This window comes from Balearica regulorum, chromosome 2, assembly GCF_011004875.1.
Source record: "Balearica regulorum gibbericeps isolate bBalReg1 chromosome 2, bBalReg1.pri, whole genome shotgun sequence".
Taxonomy (NCBI): domain Eukaryota; kingdom Metazoa; phylum Chordata; class Aves; order Gruiformes; family Gruidae; genus Balearica; species Balearica regulorum.
This window is the reverse complement of record NC_046185.1, coordinates 132,163,875-132,185,323: the sequence shown is the minus strand read 5'-3', so window position 1 is coordinate 132,185,323 and position 21,449 is coordinate 132,163,875. Positions and strand designations below refer to the sequence as shown.

Below are 21,449 nucleotides of genomic sequence, written 5' to 3'. Positions count from 1 at the left end.
AGATTGCAGTCAGATTCTTGCTGCTATCATTTTGGAAGCATTTTTCTTGCTTGTGTTTGCAAAAGCACTCAGAGGTAAAGAGCCTGCAGTCACCTATTTGGCAACTCGGTTCTGAGCAGATATTCAGGACCTCACCAGCAACCACTGAAATTACTGTCATGAGCTGTGCATCAGACTTTGGAAAGGAAAAATCCAGCATTTGCCACAGCCCCAGGGGAACTCCCCCTGCAGACAAGCACCAGAGAGATGCCAAGGGGTTGCACATAAGACAAACCCTTCAGTTCTGCTGCGCCCAGCCAGCACCCAGACCTGGCTCTGTGTGTGACTTTCCGGTTCCTAAGGGAGAAATAGCAATGCTAGCATGCTTTCGCAGGGTACCGTCCAGCTGTAGGTCCCAGGATCACAGGGGACATCACATATCCGCTCGTGAGCTCCTGCAGCTGTGCCCAGAGCTTCACGCTGACACGCTATGTGGTTTCACCCTCCAGGAACTCAGTGACAGGGAAGGTAGGTAGAACACTGGCCGTGAAACTACACTTCTAAATTACATGAACACACACAGACTAAGAAGTGAAAGGCAGATTTGTGAGGACAAAAACCTGAACATACTTGCATATGAAACTTCTCAGTTTCCTTGCTTTACCTGTCTCTGCTCCAATATTTCCATCTTCCTGTCCCTGCCTTCACCAGACTCAAGAGTTGCTCGTTACATTTAAACAGGGTTTCATCACAGGTTAGCATGACCGTATGCCCTGGCCATATGGTACGGATACACGACTCTACCAGAGCAGGACAGTGGGCAAGGAGAGCCATTAGCAATCAATACTTCTTGCAGGGAAGTCCCATAGTCTTACCAGGATCGGTTCAGTTGTTCATTTTCCCTAAGGCCTATCCCTAAACAGAGCAGCCAGTTCTTTCTCTCCTACCAGGACAGAGAAGATGCTCAACTTGTCAAAGTTCATAAGACTTTCTGCTCTGTCCTTTTCCAGCTTGGATTTTGCTCTATGTTGCCTGTGGGTTGAGTGGCACAAACCAGGGAATCTTACCTCTTTTCTTCATCACTATCCCACTTTTTTGTATATAACTCCAGGGTCTGACTCAGTCTCCTGCTAGCTTTAATAGGACTCTTTCCATTAGCATCCAGGGGAGCAAGATCCAATCAGTGCAAGAAAATAGGGCAGAAAGCACAGGCTGACTTCATTTGTTTTGCTGGTATAAAAAAGTGAATGCAAGATCCTTTGCTTTCTGTTCCCATCCGTCTCAGAAACAGGGATATCTAGGACAGGAAAGCTGTAATATAATTTATTCTGAAACAAAACAATAATTTCTTTGCATGTTAATTTTACTCAACAATAGGCAGGTACAGTCACTGAAATAGCACAATCACATTGCTGAATTAGACTCAGTATTCCTCTCTGTATTTCTTAAATTACAGAATTTCTCTAGATTGCAAGACTCTGTGACCAAGAGGACAAACTCCCTTTTCATTCATCTGAATCAGCCGTGTTTTGGCTAAGCATTGTGTATTTTCAAATATATTTTCCCCTTGATCTTGTTTAATTATTTCCACAGGATTAACTACTGTCACTTTCCTCTGCAGGAAGCTCTACGCTGGGTAGTATGTCTTCTCTTATTATGCATTTGCTTGGAATATAAATTGCTTTTCAATCAGATCTTTGCATTTCTAACAACATCTTCTGTATTGCAGCAGGTGCTTTCCCTAGTGGTTACTTATATGGACTCTAATGGCATGTCATCTGTCTATGCAGCCACTTCACTGCCAAATATGTAATAGAGGAATTTTCTACTAGCAGAAGCTTCTGGTAATTTTGGTTCTTTAAAGGCTGAGACTTTTTATGTATTTTTACATAGCTCATTTCACTTGGCTTAAATAAACTAAATTAGGAAGGTTTAAAAAGTCCTTCTGGAAGCCTGATCTCATCTCAACTCAAACCCCTTCCTTTGCTTCAATTTGGCTTCATGAGAGGGTTAAGAACTGGGTGTGTGTGTGTGTGTGTGTGTGTGTGTCTGTCTGTTCTATTTTTTAAACTGATAGATTGAGAGGGAGGAGATTAAAACCAAATAAAATAACTACTTTTTCACACAACAAATAGTTAAACCATGAAACCCTCAACTATGGGCTGTTGTGGAGGCCAGGAATATAGAAAGGTGCAAAACAGAACTAAATAGATGTCTGAAGAATAGACCTGGTGGTGGCTTTTAAATACAGGTGATGTAGGTGCAGCCTCAATATAACCCAGGATCCTTGAGGATGCTGACTCAGTATAACCCAGGGATAGGGACCAGTCTGAGAAAACCAATGACTAGATAAAATGCTTACGGAAGTACACAGCGGCACATATGATGGGTACTTCCTGGACTCCAGGTTTTTGTTCTGGCAAAAAAAAGCTCTACCTTGGTGGAGCAAGTGTGGCTGTTGAATGAAGGCAAGGGTCTGCTCTCCTCCAACCAAAACCAGGTGCAGTATTGCGGGCATTGCTACCCAAGAGGAATGAATGGTGCATCTATTGTTGGAACGCTTCTTTCTCTCATTGACTTGAGTTTCATTGATTTTAGGACATAAACTTATTGGTTCTTCAGTTAATCAAAGCAGTGAGATGATCACTGCGGCAATGCTGAGGTCATGGACTCTGCAACAGTTTATTTGTTGGCAATGGGACAACTCCTCATGGTCTGCAGTGTAAAATCCATTTCTTCACCAGCAAACAAAGGTCCACAATTCCTCAAAACTCCAAAGTGATCTTGTTAAGAAAATTGTTGCTTTTTGTACAGTTTCTGTAAATGAGGAGATTACTTTTCTTTCTGTTGGGATTTCTTGCTTCTCATCCTGAAGAGTGCCAACAAAACAAGAAAGCAGAGGTTTCTAGGGAGGATGGGAGTAAGGCTGGAGGAGGAACAGAAAAAACAAAATAACAGAACTTGGAGTGCCTATATGCTTCTATAACACCTCCTGTATAAGAAAGGGAGTGAAAGAGTCCCTTTTGTTTGTGGTATAATGTCAGCAATGACTATTGCCCTCTTTCTCTCTTTGCTCTGATGCCAAATCTCCTGCTATGCCCAGTAAAACACTTATAAAATAAATTTGGGCTCTACATGGGATTTTAGCTGCTGCAGGTAAGTTCATAAACAGGAAGAACAAATGCCAGTTCTCTGTAGCACTAAGTATGTTATTTTTAAGCCACATGTGATTGAGGAATAAACATTTTCTATGTACAGTGGGACTTAAAACTACAACTGCTGGGAAAAAAAATACCCTCAGTCCATCCAGGGAACCACCATCTCTTTCCGTCTCTCCCTGTATAGCCCCCAGAGGTCTGAGACTGCTTATACACATTTTACCCTTCTGAGGCCGGTGGCTGCTTGTGACCTGTTGTACGTCAGTCCCCTGTGAAGCAGTGCCCATGCTGATCGAAGGGCAGGCAGGACTGAGATAAGCCACTTAGCCCTAAACTGTGCAGGGGCTGAGAGCAGGACTGCAGGGAGGTGGCAGAGGGGATGCCATTGCCACTTGGACTTGCCTTGCTCACCCACAGGGAGCCCTGGGGAAAGCAGTGACAGCAGGAGCCCTCGGAGTTCCCAAAACACCTCTGAAAAGTTTGTGTCTTCACTCAGTTTGCCCGCCTGCGTTAAATCATGTGTGTGTGTGCATTTACAGTTCATATCAACTAATTCATAGCTAATGGATTCAGGGAAATAGGGAAGGATGTGAAAAAATAAAGACTTTGGGGGCATAATATGAATGCCAACTACACTAACATGGGAGCAACTGGGAAAAGCCACACCATGGGCAAGGTTTGGGTTTGGTTATACTCTGCTGCTGCCAGGCTGATTTCAGCTGGGTTGAATTTCCTACCACTTGAAATTTATGCACACATACTGGATTTTTACTTGAAACCAGGGTGTAAGGAGCTAGAGCTGAACCTCTTAGCAATAAAACAAGACACAGATATGAGGTACTGACTTTATTAGACTTTTGTGCTCTGGATCTGCCTTTTTTCATACCCGTATATTTCAGGAATAACTCCACTTGATCTTAACAGAATTAGGTAAATACAATATGTCTCAGAAAAATATTTTAGAATAACTCCTTTCTTCTGCTGTTATCTCTTGGGATAGTGACTTCTAAAGATTTTAATGAGCTGTAACACAACAGAGCACAATGGGACACTTGTAAAACAAAGATTCCTCTTAGTTCAGAGATGGAAGTTCTTGCTGGCTGGCCCACAAGGACAACCTGAATGTTATTGCTTCCTGCATTTACAGCTTTACCTTATAATGACTGTTATTTCAAATATGTGGTCTTATCTATTAAAAAAAAAAATCGAAGCCAAACAAAAACCATGTATATTATCCAGTGTAATAGAGGAAGAAAGGCAATTCTAAAAAAACCCAGGTGGTGGAGCTACTTCATTGCTGGTGACAGTACAGCGCTGGGCAAGTTTTGCTTCACAAACTCTGCAGAAAAGAATCAGCAGCAGCATAAAAAACAGTCCCCAAATGCCTCTGCCATCACATCCCAGATCTCGTCATTCCTGACTGAAGAGTATAAATCAGTGTGCCTAACTTTCTGCAAGTCTTTCCCAGGCAAAAGTTTTGACTCTTCAGTGTATGTTCTCTCTCCCTTCCAGAAAAAAATACTATTTGCCTCTTCTTTTAGTAGCTGCTCTTTAATGAACTATATGCAGTACACAGTGGTAAGCAATTTATTATATATTCTGTAATGACAGCATAGACACTGCATCAGAACTTTCCCCAGTAGCAGTTTTTCACTTTTTTTGATGCAAAGAGGATGCTATACTTTGGAGGTTTTTTGTTTGTTTGTTTTTTTGTTTTTTTATACAGAAGTGCTAAGATCCATGAAAGTATATATTGAATTATGCTTTTAAATGCACCATATCAGGATGTTTTTGAAGGGAATCTTCCCTCACAATAATTTTATCTCTGACTGTAATTCTAGCAAACAAAGATAAGAAAATGGCAAGTTGTCTACTGTCACTGTGAATTCCCTCAGTTTTAGTCTTAAAAAGCCCAGCTACCAGTGTCTGCTTGTAAATGTGCAGCACACACACCACCGTGAGCTACAGGATCTGCTCCCAGTGTGGCAAGTTAACTGCAGACATTCCTAGTGAACCAAAAAGAGATTAAATCCTTAAGACAACACGGGTTGAGGCAGGCTCTCCACATGGTCCAAAGGTCCTGCTTAGCTGGGCATAGGCTTTTTAGTAGGTGCTGCGCTTTAAACACTTGCAAAGGAAACAGAGGAGCAAAACCAACTTTTATTAGGGCTGAGTGGTGAGCAAGAACCTGAGAGCACACAGGTCTCCTGCTGTTGGTGAACCAGCACCCCCAAAAGCCTGCCGTCCTGCCAGCAAGAGTCATACCAGCTGCCCACTGAGGCTGGTAGAAACTTTCCTGGGGTGACTGGGAAAGTTGGGCCATTTTCCCTTCCTCAGTGACCTGTCAGGAAGGTCCCCTCCTGCTCATTGGGAGCAGAGGATGGGGACCCATCTGTCCAGCTGCTGTCCCTCCACCCCTGTCTCAGGAGGCATGTCCTCTGAGGTCAGATGGGGTGGGGGCAAACACCATGTCATGGGGTTTTCCAGAGGACCAGCTGAGATATCGCATCACTGTGGCAGCTCCCTGGGGTCAGCAGGAAAGCCCGGGGTACCTGCCGACTTCATCTTTAGCTGTTATTAGGATTTATATAGTCATTTAGGGGACGGGCCCAGCTGGTTCTGGGGATTGGATATGGGATGTGAGCTTTTCATCTCCAGGTCACCTCACAGCTGTTGGATGGGCCTATGGTGTATGTGACATGAGTGATGGACTGAGGAGGAGACACAGGTCTTCATTATACGCATGCGTACATACCCATAAACGCCCGTGCAATTAGCACTAATTGGCACTCCCATCGGAAACCACTGCCGAGCAGCCAGGACTGAGCGGCTGTATAGTCAAGCCCAAACTGCTGCACATCTCTCTTAATAAAACTTGTGTATTTGGCTTGAAAAATCCATTTTGGAGTTCTTGTTCTGAAAAAGGTTAAGCCTGCCCTGGAGCCAATTTCATGTCTTCCTTTAGTATCAACATTTGCAGAATCAAATAATTGGGCAAAGGAGGACCGGGTAATTTCCAGTGAGTTTATAGGACAGATGATCTGAAAGCCGTCTGCGTGCCCCTCAGGCTCCCTGTCATGTGTATAAAAATGAACAGATATTAGTGCCAATTAAAAAAAAAAAAACCCACAAAGAAATAAGCAAAAAACCCCAAGCAAGCTACCATCATCTTGTGGTAGATATCTGGGGACATAGAGGATAAACTTTAAAAATGCCATCCCTTAAAGTGGCTTCTCTATACTTATTTCTAGAGTATATTTTTCCACAGCCTGATGAAGCAGCTGAAGCCATCAGGCTGTTTTCTTTCCGCCTTAAATCTCATGAGCCCACCAGCTGGTCAAACAGAAACATCTCCTGCCCAGCCCTGGCCTCAGCTGGGTTCCGCGATTCCTCTTTGCTCAGGTTCCCGGGGCTACCCTGGTCCATTCAGCCCAGAGAAGCACCTTTCATTTCAAAGGCATCATAGCCAATTTGTCAATATTTTGCTGTTGCTGAGGGTCAGGAGAAATCAGGTCTTGCAATCTTCTGCTCAGCACAACAGGCACTCTGCTCCGCTGTCGCGACATTGCGATGGGTGCATTTTCTTGGGTGTTGCTTTGTTGACCAAACATACCTGGTGCTCACCTGGAGCTGGAGCAAACACCCACCACTGTCCCTGTAACTCCCCATTGGCTCTGGAGAGGCTTGGCCCCAACTCCCCTTGGAGAGAGGCAAAATGGGTCTGATGGACGGAATTGCACCAGGCGGACTTCGGTGGTGCCTGGGTTCAAACCCTCCCACCTCTTGTTGGGTTTATTGTGTCCTATACAGGAAGGACTGCATGAAATATAGACAGAGACAGCGTCATTCGTGGACAGATTACCTGTTGGGGATTTCTGAGTCCTGTGTTTTATCGGCTGCCCCTCTGGCACCTGACAGCATGCCTTGGTCAGGTCACTTCATTTTGCGGCGCCTTTAGTCCCCCTCCTATTTCATACCAATGATGTCAGGTCTAGCAGTGCATAGCCTTTTGCTGCTAAAGCGTGTCGTGGTTTTACCCCAGCTGGCAGCTGAGCACCACACAGCCGCTCGTTCACTCCCTCCCCATCGGGATGGGGGAGAGAATTGGAAGAGTTAAAGTGAGAAAACTCGTGGGTTGAGATAAAGACAGTTTAATAGGTAAAGCAAAAGCCGCGTGCACAAGCAAAGCAAAGCAAGGAATTCATTCACCACTTCCCATGGGCAGGCAGGTGTTCAGCCATCTCCAGGAAAGCAGGGCTCTATCACGCGTAACGGTTACTTGGGAAGACAAACGCCATTGCTCTGAACGCCGCCGCCCCCCCCCCCTCTTCCCCCAAGCTCCTTATAAACTGAGCATGACGTCATATAGTATGGAATACCCCTTTGGTCAGTTTGGGTCACCTGTCCTGTCTGTGTCTCCTCCCAACTTCTTGTCCACCCCCAGCCATCCCGCTGGCAGGGCAGTGCAAGAAGCAGAAAAGGCCTTGGCCCCGTGTAAACACTGCTCAACAATAGGTCCATAGAACAAAAACATCTCTATATTATCAATGCTGTCTCCAGCACAAATCCAAAACGTATCCCCACACTAGCTACTATGAAGAAAAATCAATCCTCTCAGCTGAAACCAGGACAAGCGTCTGACACAACTGCATGCCAGTATCAGGGGAGCTTCTGGCTACTACTTTTACGTATACATATTTTTTTATATTTATTATTATTGCATTTGATATCATTTCAGTTTCCATTATGTTACTTTTCAAAGAAAATTGAAATATATTTGAAATTAATACCATTAGTACCAACAGCTAACAATCCTATACAACGTTGCATACGGATGTAGTTATGAAATTTCCTTAGTTCATGTAAGGTGAAGGTTAATTTTAGAATGCAGTCAGAGTACAAGAGCCATTAAAATAGTATGGAAAAATGTTACCAGATGAGAAATTGTTCAAAATAAATTAAACCCATGATTTCAGTCATGTCTTTCCGGACCACTTTGATACTAGGCTATATTTTTTTGCCTGTATTCCTGCCAGAGATTTTCATAGCAATCATGCTAATTTCTAAGGAAATCATTCTTTCTTAGGTTAGCAATAAGGATTCTTTCTCAAGGTATGTGAAGGTACTTTGCAAAAGCAAAATATATCTGATCCTCTGAAAAAAAACCCCAAACCAATCTTCAGTTTTACTTTTGTGTTGGTGTAACTACTGATAATCCACTATATTATAACTTTAGCACTAACACAGTATGCTACATTATTTTGACACTTCTGGATGTGTTTCTTCATTCCCTTCTGAGCTTTATTATGCCACTGTCAAAATAACTACTGGTAGGAAATTTTATGACTTGTGTGGCAAAGGATGTGGTGCCACAAAGATGAACAAAGAATGGGTCAGCTACAATACAATCCATCTTCCCCCCTCTGGACCGCACTCCCCCTTCCTCCTCTCCTTGGCGAACTTCGAGGCTCTGCCACAGAGCAGAATGCTACTGCCAGACTTGGGGTCGCATTAATACTGTGCTGGAAACCTTCCCACACCGTTCATCCTTGTGAGGATACTCCTGGTGCAACTGTCATTCGCTGGCTCTGATTTAGCACGGTCAGTGTATAGGAAATTGTGAAAAATAAAGCTGGCTTTATGTGAAAAATAAAGCTAGCTTTCTGTTCTACCTTTGTTTTTCAAGAGCGTTCCCACTGATTTAAAAAGGATGGGTAAAAGCTTTTTGAAACCAGGCTCATCTGCCTGCATGTCCTTGTTACTGAGAGGCAAAGAAAAGGTTATTTTTTATCACCTCTATAGGAATTATCATCATCCCATATTTTTCTGCAATATTAAGCATGTTTGTTAAACAGTACCCACTGCAAAACCTCCTCTCAGGACACACAGTTTTTATTCTAGTACAGAGCCCAGGCACTGTGTCCAAGCAAGGCAGATTTTCATCTCCCAAAGCCTCCCCTGAGCAGCTGCAGCATCGACAACCTCTTAAAAGAGACTGTGCCTTTCCTTAAATCCCCTCCTGGAGCACAGTTTAGAGGGGCAGCCACCTTTCCCAGCTGCGTTAGCCTCACACAGAGGGTAGGGAATGTTTTATGAGGTAAGACATAAAGAAAAGCAAAAGCTGATGGTGTAATTGAGAGGTAAGACATGCAACACAGGCTCGTGTCATGAGATGTAAGGTGGGATACTCTGCATGACAATTTTTAATGTATTTGTCATCTTGAGTTCAAAGTACTTTAAATACAGAGGTATAGAAAAGCCTTGTCAAGCATTGGCCAAGGACATTCATACAAAGCTTCAGCTGGTAAGAAATACTTCTAAGTAGTCAGCAAAAAGTATCTGTGTCCCATAATACTTTCCTGCCTCTCCCCAATTTATATACATATATCAACAAATAGCCTGTGTGGGAAAGCCAACCAAGTATATCCATGGAATAATTATAGTCACATTAACCATCATCAGCGAACGTGCACAAATGCGAGCAGCTAACTGAAACCTGCCCCTTAATGCTCGCTTAGAGTCACCAGGACAACAGCGTTTCACATCCTACAGAGGACAGTTCAGCAAAGCAGGAAGGACTTGACTCTCCTCCGCTTTCCAGCCATAGACAGGTTTTGACCATGGAATTAACTAGTTCATTTTCTCTATTTTCTCCTCACTGTGCTCTGCCAAAATGCAATTAGACAAAGACACTGCAAACAGAGCCTGTTCCCTGCCAGAGGGCACTTGTGAGGAGACACACAGCATATATTGAGGTTGCTTCAGGAGTCAAGACTCAAGCAATGATTTAAAGGGGAACATCTTGCATTAAGAAATGTTACGTATTGCTTTGAATCCATCATTTTGCATGCGCTCACTTATTCCCCATGTGGCTTGAGCTTTGGCAGTTATTGCCTGCATTATTTTATCAAATTAAATTTGATTGGAGGAGGAAAGTGAGGATGGGGATGTAATGAGATTACAAGTCCTTGTTCTCCCCTTGTACCGTCCCATAGCTTTTTGGCTGCAATGCCATCATTCCCGACTCAGGCAAAACCCATCCCACTGCCTTTTGCCCGGGGCCCTGATTTTTGCAGCGGCTCAAGGGTTGGTGTTCCCGGGAAGGTGGGTGGGAGCAGTGCAGGCAGCGGCTGCTCCAGAGCAGGCGGTGGGCATCTGGTCGCTCCTGTCCTCAGGCACCGGGGGTAACCTTCCCAATGACAGATGCTGGAAAACAAAGAGCTGTCACTGGGTGAACAGGATGTGGCTAACTCTAAATGGTGTTACAGAGTTTCTGTGGTTTTCAGTAACAGCAACTTCAATAGGTTACTGAGACTGAGTCCTGAATAAAGTGTCAGGAAGATTGAAAATCAGGTTTTGTCTCAAAAGATGCAGAGAATTTGCTGAGCACATGAAACTCTTTATTTTATTTCTGCAGAGTGCCAAAGAAATCTTTGCAGGCTCAAGTTTCAAATTAAACAAGGTAACAATATTTGGTAAGTCAAAAATCCAGGTAGACAAATGAGAAACATAAAAATAAAAAAATCACATATTGGAACTAACTGTTCAATTCGTCACATATATTATTGATTCTGTATACAAAAAGGATGGAAAATCCAATGTACAGCCAGGTCTCAAGGACATCAGATACTGGACCAGCAGTGGCAGTAAAGACCAGCTCCCATACAAATCAGATCTTGCACTGAGCTGGGAGAGATGTTGGAGAATGGTATTCACTATGTTGTAATACCATTGGATTTTCTTACAAATCATATTCACTTTGGCTTGCACTGTCATGAAAAAGTATGTTAGCAGAAATACAAAACTCAGTAAAACAAATACAAAGTGGGAGTTTAAGGATTAGCAAGACAATTATTTTGTTTGGAGACAGTTGAGAAAGAACAAAGAAGACAGAGAAGACTGGGTCAAGGACCACCGAGTTTTCCTCTTTTTACTGAGGGTTTCTTGTTTAGCATTCATATGCCTTATTGTAAACACAAATAATGTCCTAATAGCGCAAAATCAAGCACATATTCAATTACATTAGATCATTAATATTTATAGTGCCAAACCAATTTGCACTTATACCAAAGAAAATCTGAACTAATACTTCAGAAGTGTGAAAAAAAATCCAAACTTGATATATTTAACTTATGAGGCTTTCTAATAGATGACCTGATGCAAAGAGCTTAAGAAATTTTATTATTAAATATTTATACAAAAAATTAAAAAATATATGCAGTTACTCTATCCAGGCTATAAATTCATGATGAAGAGAAAATCTTTATTTTCAGGGTACAGATCAATTGCTAGCTGCCCACATTCAGGTAGAAATATATTATTGCCAATTGCTCAGTGAAAAACTTACAGGAATTGTGAAGAATTTAAAAAGAATGAAACTCAATGCTATTAAAGTCTGTCTTAAGTCATCTGCTTATAAAAGCTACAGAACGTAATAGGGAATATTCTCTCTATGACTTTTGTGGATCTAGAACTGCATGGTCAGACTGTAATTCACGATTAAATTTCATCCAGTTGCTCAAAAGCCTTTAGAAGAGGTTGAAGATTTTATTAAATTCCAGATGATTTAGCTGTAAGAGAAAATGGAATTGCATAGTATACAGTCTAGCACTCCTATATATATTGTAATCACCTTTCCACTGCTGATGGCATCTTCAGTCTCCTGACCCTTGGACATATTTAGTGCTTCATTTTCAGCCATCCCAAGCTCTGTTCCTAATAAGCAAGTTCAACAGTATCTGTGCATGTGGATTAGAAAGACAGAATTTCTCCTCTTTAACACCCAGCCCAATGCCCATTAAAGAAAGCAGAGGGATGCCCTCTGATTTTAGGGGGAACTGAATCAGTTGCAAATCAGGATAAAACCAGTGCAAGTGAGAAAGAGGTTTTGCAGCCTCAGAGGTATCGAAGCACTTGGAGCTGCAGGAAGTATATGAGTACCTGACTCCTTTTCTGAATAGGCATTTCAGACCCAGGTGCTCAGTAGTATTTAAGCCCCCAAAGCATTTTGAGTATCTGGAACCTTTCTGGAGGTGGAGGAGTTGCCCACAGGGTAAAATGGTACTCACTATCACAGGTGCAATTCTCTCCCTGGTTATGGGTTATCCTTTAGCATTCAGGAAGGTGCCAGGTCCTTCCCAAATGAAGATGATTTAACATATATCTAGAAAACATAAATCCTGGCTATTCTTTCCTCTCTTCAGCATGGCCCTGCCCAAGCTTACTTCTCAAAGAAACTGTAAGTACACCATGGCACATCTTATTCATACAATGTCTTAGCTCATCTGCACAATAACTTGATATTAATACTTTCACACTTTTCTATAATTAACTGGAGGCCGGTTCTCTGTATTTTAATATTCCTTGAAAATACACATGGCTGGAGCTGTGTGGGATACAGTTTTGCTTCTGTCCTAACACTGGGACAGTCTAATGGTTACACAAATAATTACATTGGACCTGCTGCGTGGCTTTAATCAGAATGAGAATTGTATAAATCAGAAATGAAAGCAGATGGAAAGTATGACTCAGCTCCTCTCCGCTCCGCTCCACTCCCACCACATCTCTGAATTACTGTTTTCCCCCAGAAGTGCTTTTGATCTGAAGTGCATCTGCAAAGACAGGACAAAAGTTTTGATTAATATTCCTTCCCCTGTGAGCAGAGGTCTCTAAGCAGAGACTTTCCATCAGGGATGACATGGGCAGAGTCAATAGCAGATCAGAGCATGAGAGATTTTTTCACAGATGTGGTTGCATGTGGGCTCCTCACCATCCTCCCATGGCCACATTCTACTCTCAGTCCCTTCAGGAGAGATCTACAGAACTTATTTGTGAACCACAGCAATTTACATCTTTAAATAAGAACAGGTTAAGGTCCATGTACACTCAATTACCAATATTTTTCTTTGCACTGCACAAAGAGATGGACCCCGTTCTGACCCCAATGCTAGTCCTTCACCAGTTTCTGTCTCCAAAGACCGTGGTATCAGTGAGGGAAAAAGCAGGCTTTAGATTTGGTCACAAGCTTTAGATTTGGCCACAGCCTTGGCATTGCTTCAGAGCTGTACAAGAACTGGACCCATTCTCTACAACTGGCAGCAGTGTTACTGCCCAGCTAGCAAGAGGAGCCCCTTACTGTCCTGAAACTGGAAAGGCGCTCCTGTTCCAGCTGCCATTGTCTCGGGTACCAGAGAAATATTAGTACAGAAGACTGGCTGCTGCTTTGGCAATGTGTCATTCAGCCTGGCACCCCAAATCCTAATCTGCTCCATGCAAGCGGAGGCCTATTCAGTGGAGAATCAGGGGACCAGATCTAACACCCCTGTCCTCCAGTTAAAGCAAAATGCACATTCCCATGAAAATTGAGTGCTAAATTTGTATTCTCCCAGACCGTTTGCCTAAAGCTAGTGATATTTCCTTGGTCTCAGCCCAGGACAGAAGGGCTGTTTCCATCATGCAACAGATCCATACCTTCTTTTTCACTCTGCGCTGTGCCCATCCTGTTTATCTCTTCTGAACTGCATATTGTTTCCACTTTAACAGCTCTTGCCAGCTGTTTTCTTTTGGTACCTTTTATTGCAGATAGAATTTCAAGGGCTTCCAGGGGGAAGCTGCTGAAAGCACTGCAGCTCTCGGACTCACTTCAAAGCAACTTTCATCATTTTTCACGCGCTCTTTTTAGGACTCTTCTTCTGTTCTTTCCCCAAAACAGATTCTCTCAAAGATCACACTGGGAGATAGCACTATTTATGGCACTTCAGCGGGAGACTTCATGTTTTTTGTTTGATTTGGACACATCCACTGTCCTGTAAAGGTTAACAACAGAGAGGTTTCCTCCCCCTCCCACTTGTAGTTTGTTGTTGGTAAGATTTTTTTCAGAGGAATGGGTGGGAGGGAAGGTTACTGCTGGAATTTAGCTGCCAGAAGCCTGAGGGTCAACTTTAATTTAGTCGAATCTCCCATCATTAAAGAGATTGTAGCTTCTGCACTTGACCAGGCAGACTCATCTGTGGGAGGCCCTGGCTTCACATCAGCACTAATTGTGGCTGAATTATTCTTACAAGCTGCAGGGCTTTGTTGCTGAACTTAGAGGAGAGATAGCCCATCAGTTTCACAATTATCTCAGGCTGGAGAGCAAGAGGGCAAAGAAAATTCCTGCCTAACCCATGCCCTGGACAAGCAGCCTGCTGTCCTCTCCAGGCCAATGGGCGCAGGGCAGGGCTGCTACCCTGAAGAACTGGAGGCTCTGTCCTGAAATGTGGTGGGGGAAAAAATGACAGTAAATCTTGAAAATAAAGGGTTGAATGACTATGTTGGATGGGAAAGGCCAGATCCAGCCATGACTTAAAGGGCTGTGACCTTGCAAATTCAGTGCAGATACTCTCCTCCAACAGGGATGCTTTCAGGAAAACGAAATACAAATGAGGAAGTAGCTGGAAGAGCAGCTCGTGGCACCACATATGCTTGTATGAATCTTCTTGAGTGGTATATCACAGTTTGAGCCATTGAAGTTTAAAAAAAATAATAATAACAAAGAGGTTTGTCTATTTAAATCCTGGCTCTTATGCTTGACAAGTTTTCAAAACCTACTTGGATGCAGCCCTGACCAATCTGGTGCTTGCCCTGCTTTGAACGGGAGGTTGGACTAGATGATCTTCAGCAGTCCCTTTCAATCCAAGCTAATCTGTCATCCTGTGAGGACATCCATTTCCTAGAAACCCCATTTAAACCAATACACTTCTTCTTGAAGAATAAATATGTTAAAAAGGATGAAGACTCATTTCTTCTGTTTTCTTTGTGGATGGGTATCTATTGCAAATCTGCCTTCCCTCTCCTCTCTAAACCATCTATAACACTGAAACTCCAGTAGTATAAAAAAGATGGAGACTAAGGCTGGCTTGGTGTGCTTGTGAGGGCTAGCACACCATAACCATGAGCACAATACAGAAGGTGGCAACAGCAATGAACAGTCAAAATGCTTAGCCCTCCTCTCCCATTGTGCATCCAGAATTTATCAAGAAGTCATTAGCTGAGAGCACAATCCCACATCTCTCTTTTCAACAAGCATGGCTCAAAGCATCACAGGAAATATGCCCCTCTGGTGCCTGCAAACCCAAGGATAGATTTCTGTATTTTGTGATGCAAAACTCTGCAAAGGACACAGCATCCAGTCGGGACCTGGGGCCAGGACTGAGGCAGAACTTCCTGGGTGCTGTTATTGCTCAGTGGTGGGCAGGAGGAGCCGTTCATGGCTGCTACTTCTTCTCTGCTCTGAGTTAATAGTTGCAGAACTGCATAGCTGCCTCCACCAGTGGCATGGATGGTGGCATCTGGAGATGCAAAGAGGTCCCGGATAAGCTTTGCCCCATAGCTCTGCACTTGAAGCCATGGTTGCCCAATTGCCCATCTTTCAGTCCTTGTATCTTATTTCTTAAATAAATAAATAAGTGAAAAGCAACCTCTATTTGTCCCTCCTTGTCCACTATTCAAACAAATGAGCTTAACAATTACAGAACATCTTCTTGTTATAGTTACCAAATGTTCCTGAATATTGCCCACACACCCAAGTGGAAGACTGCCAAACATATCATAGATTTTTTTTTTTTTAAGCATAGAAGGCTGAAGGGCATATTCAGGTTAGTTGCTGGATTTGTGCCTTTGGAGCACTTTCTTCAGGTCATTTGAAAAGCAAAGGCGTATCTTTTCCTGAATTATAGCTGCAAAGAGTGAGGTAGAAACTTAAGCTGAACTTGAGACATTTGAGATGGTCTCCTGGCTGTTTGCTGGCATGGGAAGGTGATGTGATGTGATAAAGGAGATGAATGTTAGAGGAAGGCCAGCTTGCTTCATGGGTATGGAGCTCCTGGGCTGTATTTGAAGCCTTCTACTGAGCTCCTTGTGACCTCAGTTAGTCTGAACCCACAATTTTCTGGCCTTTTGCCAGCCTGAAACAATCTTCTTCAGAAACTATGATGAACCTTTGGCAGAAAAATGCTTTTCTTGCTGTTTAATCCCTGCATACTGTACAGGATGTAGATTACTGCAACTCTTTTCTTGCATAAATAAACAGCTGTGGGCAAAATATTACACAAAAATTGATGAAACTCACAGAAGCTATAAGCACACATTACAACTAATGGAGGCTTTTCCCAAGGAAAGGCAGCAGAAGTATCATACTGGCAAATCTATCACATCATTGGACTATGAAAGTTGTAAGAAATATTCTAGGATACACTAGTATATTAAAAGAGGAGGCCTGTGGCAATTGTAGAGACTACAAGAGCTTGTAGCCTAAGGCTTACTCTGATTGCAAGGAAAAATGATCTTGCCTTCAATTTCTCAAGATACAAACCAAATGCCTTACAAATTGGTCACATTCCATTTAACTCATATTAATCTACATGATGTTGCCTGGGGGGTCAAAACCATGTGTTTGTTGTATTTTTCTTTTTTTCCCTCTAGACCATATCTCTTTTTTTGGCTGTAAAATATGCTGAAAGCTGTACAAGAGACATTCACAAATATGCTTCTCATTACCAAAATGTTCTGTATAGTAATGCCCACGCAATCATGCTAATGTGCTTTGCTTCAAGTTCATGTAAATCAAGCTTGTGGATCAGCCCATTTTAGCTGTATTAGCACTGTAAGAGACTTTGGTGAAGGAAAGAAATTATATTGGATGTACTGGCACTGCTTTTTTGACAAAAAAGATACAAAGATCCCTTAAATGCAACAACAAGCTCATTAACCGCTGTGTATAGAGTCAGTTTATCAGGAATTTCCAAGACTCTTAATGCAGACCATGCATGGTCCCATAATTCAACCCCCAAGGAACAGCCTTTAGGACTGGAAGGTAAGCACTTTTCCTCTAACTAGCTTCCCTGTGAAGCATGCAAAGGATTCACTGAAAGCTGACTTAAATACTTCAGACTAATAAGAAAGGCTTTAAGTAATTTTAAGATTAAACTGGGCACATTTGGTATACTTGGGGAAAAAAACTCACTGTTGTTCTTGGCAGTGAAAATAGACAGAACCTCCTAAACTTGTCTTTTGGCCTATAAATATTTGATATAAGGAGGCCAGCTCCTATGCCCTTACTGAGAAAAATGTTGCTTCTTGCTAATACCAGCTGGGATTTCTCCCTGGTGTGGTCAGAGCAGCGTGGCCAGGACATGCCTTTACAGCGAAAACCTGAGCACAGAGTAGAAATTTATGGAGATGCCCACAGTTCACTAGCACAGGCTTTGCCCAGAAATGCACAGTTTAACCGTATGTGGAATGGCTCATCTCAGGCTTGGTGTCCTGATGTTTTCAGGTTCCCACTTTGTGATTTCCATCCCCCAGAAGACCCTGGCTCAGGCAGACATGTTTCAAACAATCCATTTTTAATCAGATGCTTAAAAGCTGCGCTAGCTTAGACCCTCCCTGTCAGGGGCCTTCCTCCTCAAGCTGAAGATCAGTCCTGGTGTCGTCCTTACTTAGCTACCCTTTCCAAGTCTCTGAAATCTGGAGATATTAGATCACCGTTCTCTGTGCAGGGGAAAGGATTTCCAGGGAGGTGGAATGCAGTTGGGGCTCACCTGCATAAGAACAGCTCTGCTGATTTGCCAACATCCCCTTTGGGGGCTCCAGGGGATGAAGGGCTGGCTTCCCTGGAGAGCTGTGAAACCCATTCACCTGGATAACCCCCCTCAAGAAATGGACAGTTCATGAACAGGCTATAGCTTGGCCTTAGAGGAGCATGCTGAGATGCCTCCAAGCTCTGCACGTAATCGACAAACCCATGACACAGCTCATGGTCTCACATACGGCTCTGCACAGAGATGAGTCCCCACACGAGATCAATTGGGCAAGGTGCTGTGCGCGGAGGTGAAGCAGAGTGGTCTGCAAGGATCCAGTGCTCCTGGGATGACCTGCTGGATGCAAACATACCACCGAAACTTCATATGCATTATTATGGGTTTTTTATAATACTTTCTGAGACAAAAATTGACCCAAGAACCTCACAAGAGTAATCTGAAATCAGATATGGATTCAACGCACCTTTGCTCTCCCTTGCAAACGCCAGCTTGAGTGACTCAGTGCCCAGCCATCTCCCTGCACACTGGTACAGGGTGGGGGAGAACCAGGCTTGTCATTTGCATGCTCAGTCCCCTGATGCGACAAGACGTATTTGCCTTTAACCCCGGCAAAGGTTTCACCTGCTCCCACTGCTTCTTGATAAAACAGTCAGCGCATGAAACCATCGCCACGGATATGAACAGATGCAGAGAGGAGAATGGGAACAACAGCAAACATTATGTTCCTCCCAGAGCAGTGCTCCTGTCACTGCCCGTGCCACATCTGTGTTTTTGAAGGGAAATGTCATAACATTGCTAATCAATAAGAAGAGTGACAGGACCATTTGTCAAGACCGAGCCAGCACTGCAGCTGTTGTAGTCATCCTCTCCCTGGGCTTTGCGACGAGAAGCCAAGGGAAGGACCTGATTATGTGCCTGCGGCAGCCCCCGCGCGCTCACGGGCAGCCACTGTGCGAGGGCAGGTCCAACCAGCTTGCTAAGGCGCCGCGCCAGCCTTGCAGCAGTTGGGCTGAGCGAGTGGGCAAAAAGCCTGGCAGGAAGTATAGAGTTTCGAACAATGGGATGTAAAAGACACCAGACACCCTGCAAGGGAGAGACAGTCCTGGGTGTTGGAGGAGTCTGTTGACCTTTAATCCTGAGACCGCTGTTGCATATGCATCACGTTTGAACTGCAGATGTTCCTTGCTGCTCCGCCGGTCAGGGCGACAAGTGGCTGATCTTACAGGGGAGGAGGCAGGGCTCAGAGAAAACTTAATGAAGACTTTAAGCTGTGGGTTGCAATTAAAATGGCCCGGTGGTGTAAGCATAGTGGGGGTCACTAAGCTCCTGCAGCTGCTCCGCCTGCAGTAATGGCTTAGAGCTAATGTCCGCACTGATAGGCACGGCTCTCCTCCACAATGAGAGCAGTCGTGCATGCCGGGGGGCTGTTGGCAGAGGTGACAAAACTGAGATGCCCTTTCCCACCCCATCAAAATAATTCTTAAATTAGGAAATTTATCTTAATCTGATGGTCTATCTGTGGGTTGCACTGTCACGGATAATGCTTCACCACTTTCCCCTAGACAGCTCTGGCCAGTAAATAGAAAACGAATAAATATCGATATAGTGAGGCACAGGGTAACAGCCTTTCTTTTTCAGACCGTGACCTGCCTTTTCATAGGCAGAGTTTGGCCCTCAATGTGGTCCCCACAAGGAAAGAAAGCTGCCTCCTCAAAACAGAGATCTGCTTCTCTGTTCCCAAAAGCAGCCAATTAAAATAAAATCCACATGTCACTTATGGTGTCTGTACCCAACTGTCAGGATGCCGACAGGCTTAAAATGATACAGGCTCGAGCCTGTATTAGACTTCTGAACTATCTCCACCCAGGTACAAATATAATATTGGTCCCACGCGAGGTTCCTTAGTTCACCAGTAAATGCTGTTTCACTAACAGCAAGGACCAGGATCCTCACCCAGTGTCACTTTAGCGGCAGCTAATGGCACCCGAAGGTTGTGTCCTGACGTTCAGGTTCAGACCCTGATGCTGGAGCTCAGCAAAGTACAGCCAAACTCTTTCTTTTGTAACCAAAGTTTCTTCTAAGTGAAAAGTGCCATTTTTCTCTTATTCACAGTATTTTGAAAAAAAATTGTCAGTTCTGGCAGTATTTTGTTTCCAGAACTTCTTGTCCCAAAACAAAGCATTCCCATAAGGTTGAAGTGGCCCATGTGAACATTTCTGGAATGGAATCTTTTCAGTTTTCATTTGGAAATGATTTTTTCCCACATGCAATTCATTGTTATTATGTTCACACAAAAACACATCGACAAGCTTTCAAAGGGCAAACTTGGACCAAAAATGGTTTGATTTCATAACAGCGGAAAGTTTTGATTGACCCGAAGTAACATTTTATCGGACTTCCATTTCGCACAGAATTTCGCTTGCACGCAAATGTTTCCATTGTGTTCAGGAACCAGGAAAATATATTTCCACACATGGAAATATCTGGTTTACCTTGATCTCACAAGTCCTCCCTGTAGCTGGTTCTCCCTCCCTGGTTCTCCAGCTCCGGCTAGAAGCAGGCAAGGCTTTGGCACTGCCCATCACACCAGCCATCACTGGATTTCACCCCCTTGCAAAACCACTAGCCTTGGGTTGCTGGCCCTCGCAGCCTCCACCAAGGGCGAATTCATTAAAGCCGGTAGGTCTGATCAGAATGCATGAAGCATTGCAGAAATGGCCAGGCTTGAGAGATAATTCGTCAAAGTATTTGTCGTTTCTCATCTTTTTAAACATGCTGCAGATCTTCAGGCATCTGAATTCTGGCCCAGCGGTCCAAGAAGCGGTCATATAAAGAGATGAAATTTTGAAGAAAAGGGGTAGGTCAAGAAGGTTGAATTCATTTTAAGGAATTATATAGCTTTCATAACAATATATCTACTGCCTGTAATTTATAACCCAGGCTGCCATAATGCTCCCGTATGCCTGTTTGTTTCTGCGGTTCCAGTTCAGTGAAGAATTTCAGCATGCACTTTGATTGACAGGGCAGATGGTAACATTGTTTGCCTTTAATCTAAACCTGTTATTTAATATATCTGTTAGTTTTATTCTTTTTTAACAGAGTACTAGTGACTATAAAGTTTAATTGACCTTTTTTGCCAAAAAATAAATCGTTGCTGGTTTCAGTGGGGATTCTACTTTTATCTGCCAATAAAAAGCTGAAGGAAATCTCTTAACTACACTCCTTCCTCTTTCCTTTCCTCTTTCATCTCCTTAAGCCTCTTCTTATGAACAGCATCCCAGAAGAATAAAATATCCAGAGGTGGAACGAGCACCTCGATATATGTGCAAGTCAGGGTTTACCTCAGTGAAAGAAATGGGGTTTAAATTGGCCACGTGGTAAATTCTGCCTCTCGAAGCCCTGACATCAGTGGAATTGGGATTTTATCCCAGGGGAACACAGGCTTGGTTCCCATCTTACATGCACTGGGCTTTTTAACTTCAGGGCCTTTGACGGCACACTCCTGCTTCTAGCAGGTGGAAGGGATAGCAGAATCAGGCTGAATCTATTAAAAAATGGGAAACTTAAATCAAGAAAAATTGATTGTGAATATGTTTGGAATAAGCTTGCCCCACTTTATTTACTGTTGAGTGGTAAAAAGAGAATATGCTTTGCAGATTTACATTTTTGACCGGGCGTACATGATTAACCCAGACACTCGAGCCCAGCAGAGGCTCAGTGAGAGTTTGGAGGG

General features: G+C 43.4%; 1 long non-coding RNA gene across 2 annotated transcripts in view; it reads left to right on the top strand.

The window, feature by feature from the left end:
- LOC142600559 (uncharacterized) overlaps positions 1 to 20,935 on the top strand; it is a 134,928-nt gene extending 113,993 nt beyond the window's left edge. For both annotated transcript variants that reach the window (XR_012834103.1, XR_012834104.1), the window contains exon 4: positions 17,675 to 20,935. This is a non-coding gene — a long non-coding RNA (uncharacterized LOC142600559). The remainder of the gene's footprint in view (positions 1 to 17,674) is intronic.
- The last annotated feature ends 514 nt before the right edge of the window (positions 20,936 to 21,449 follow it).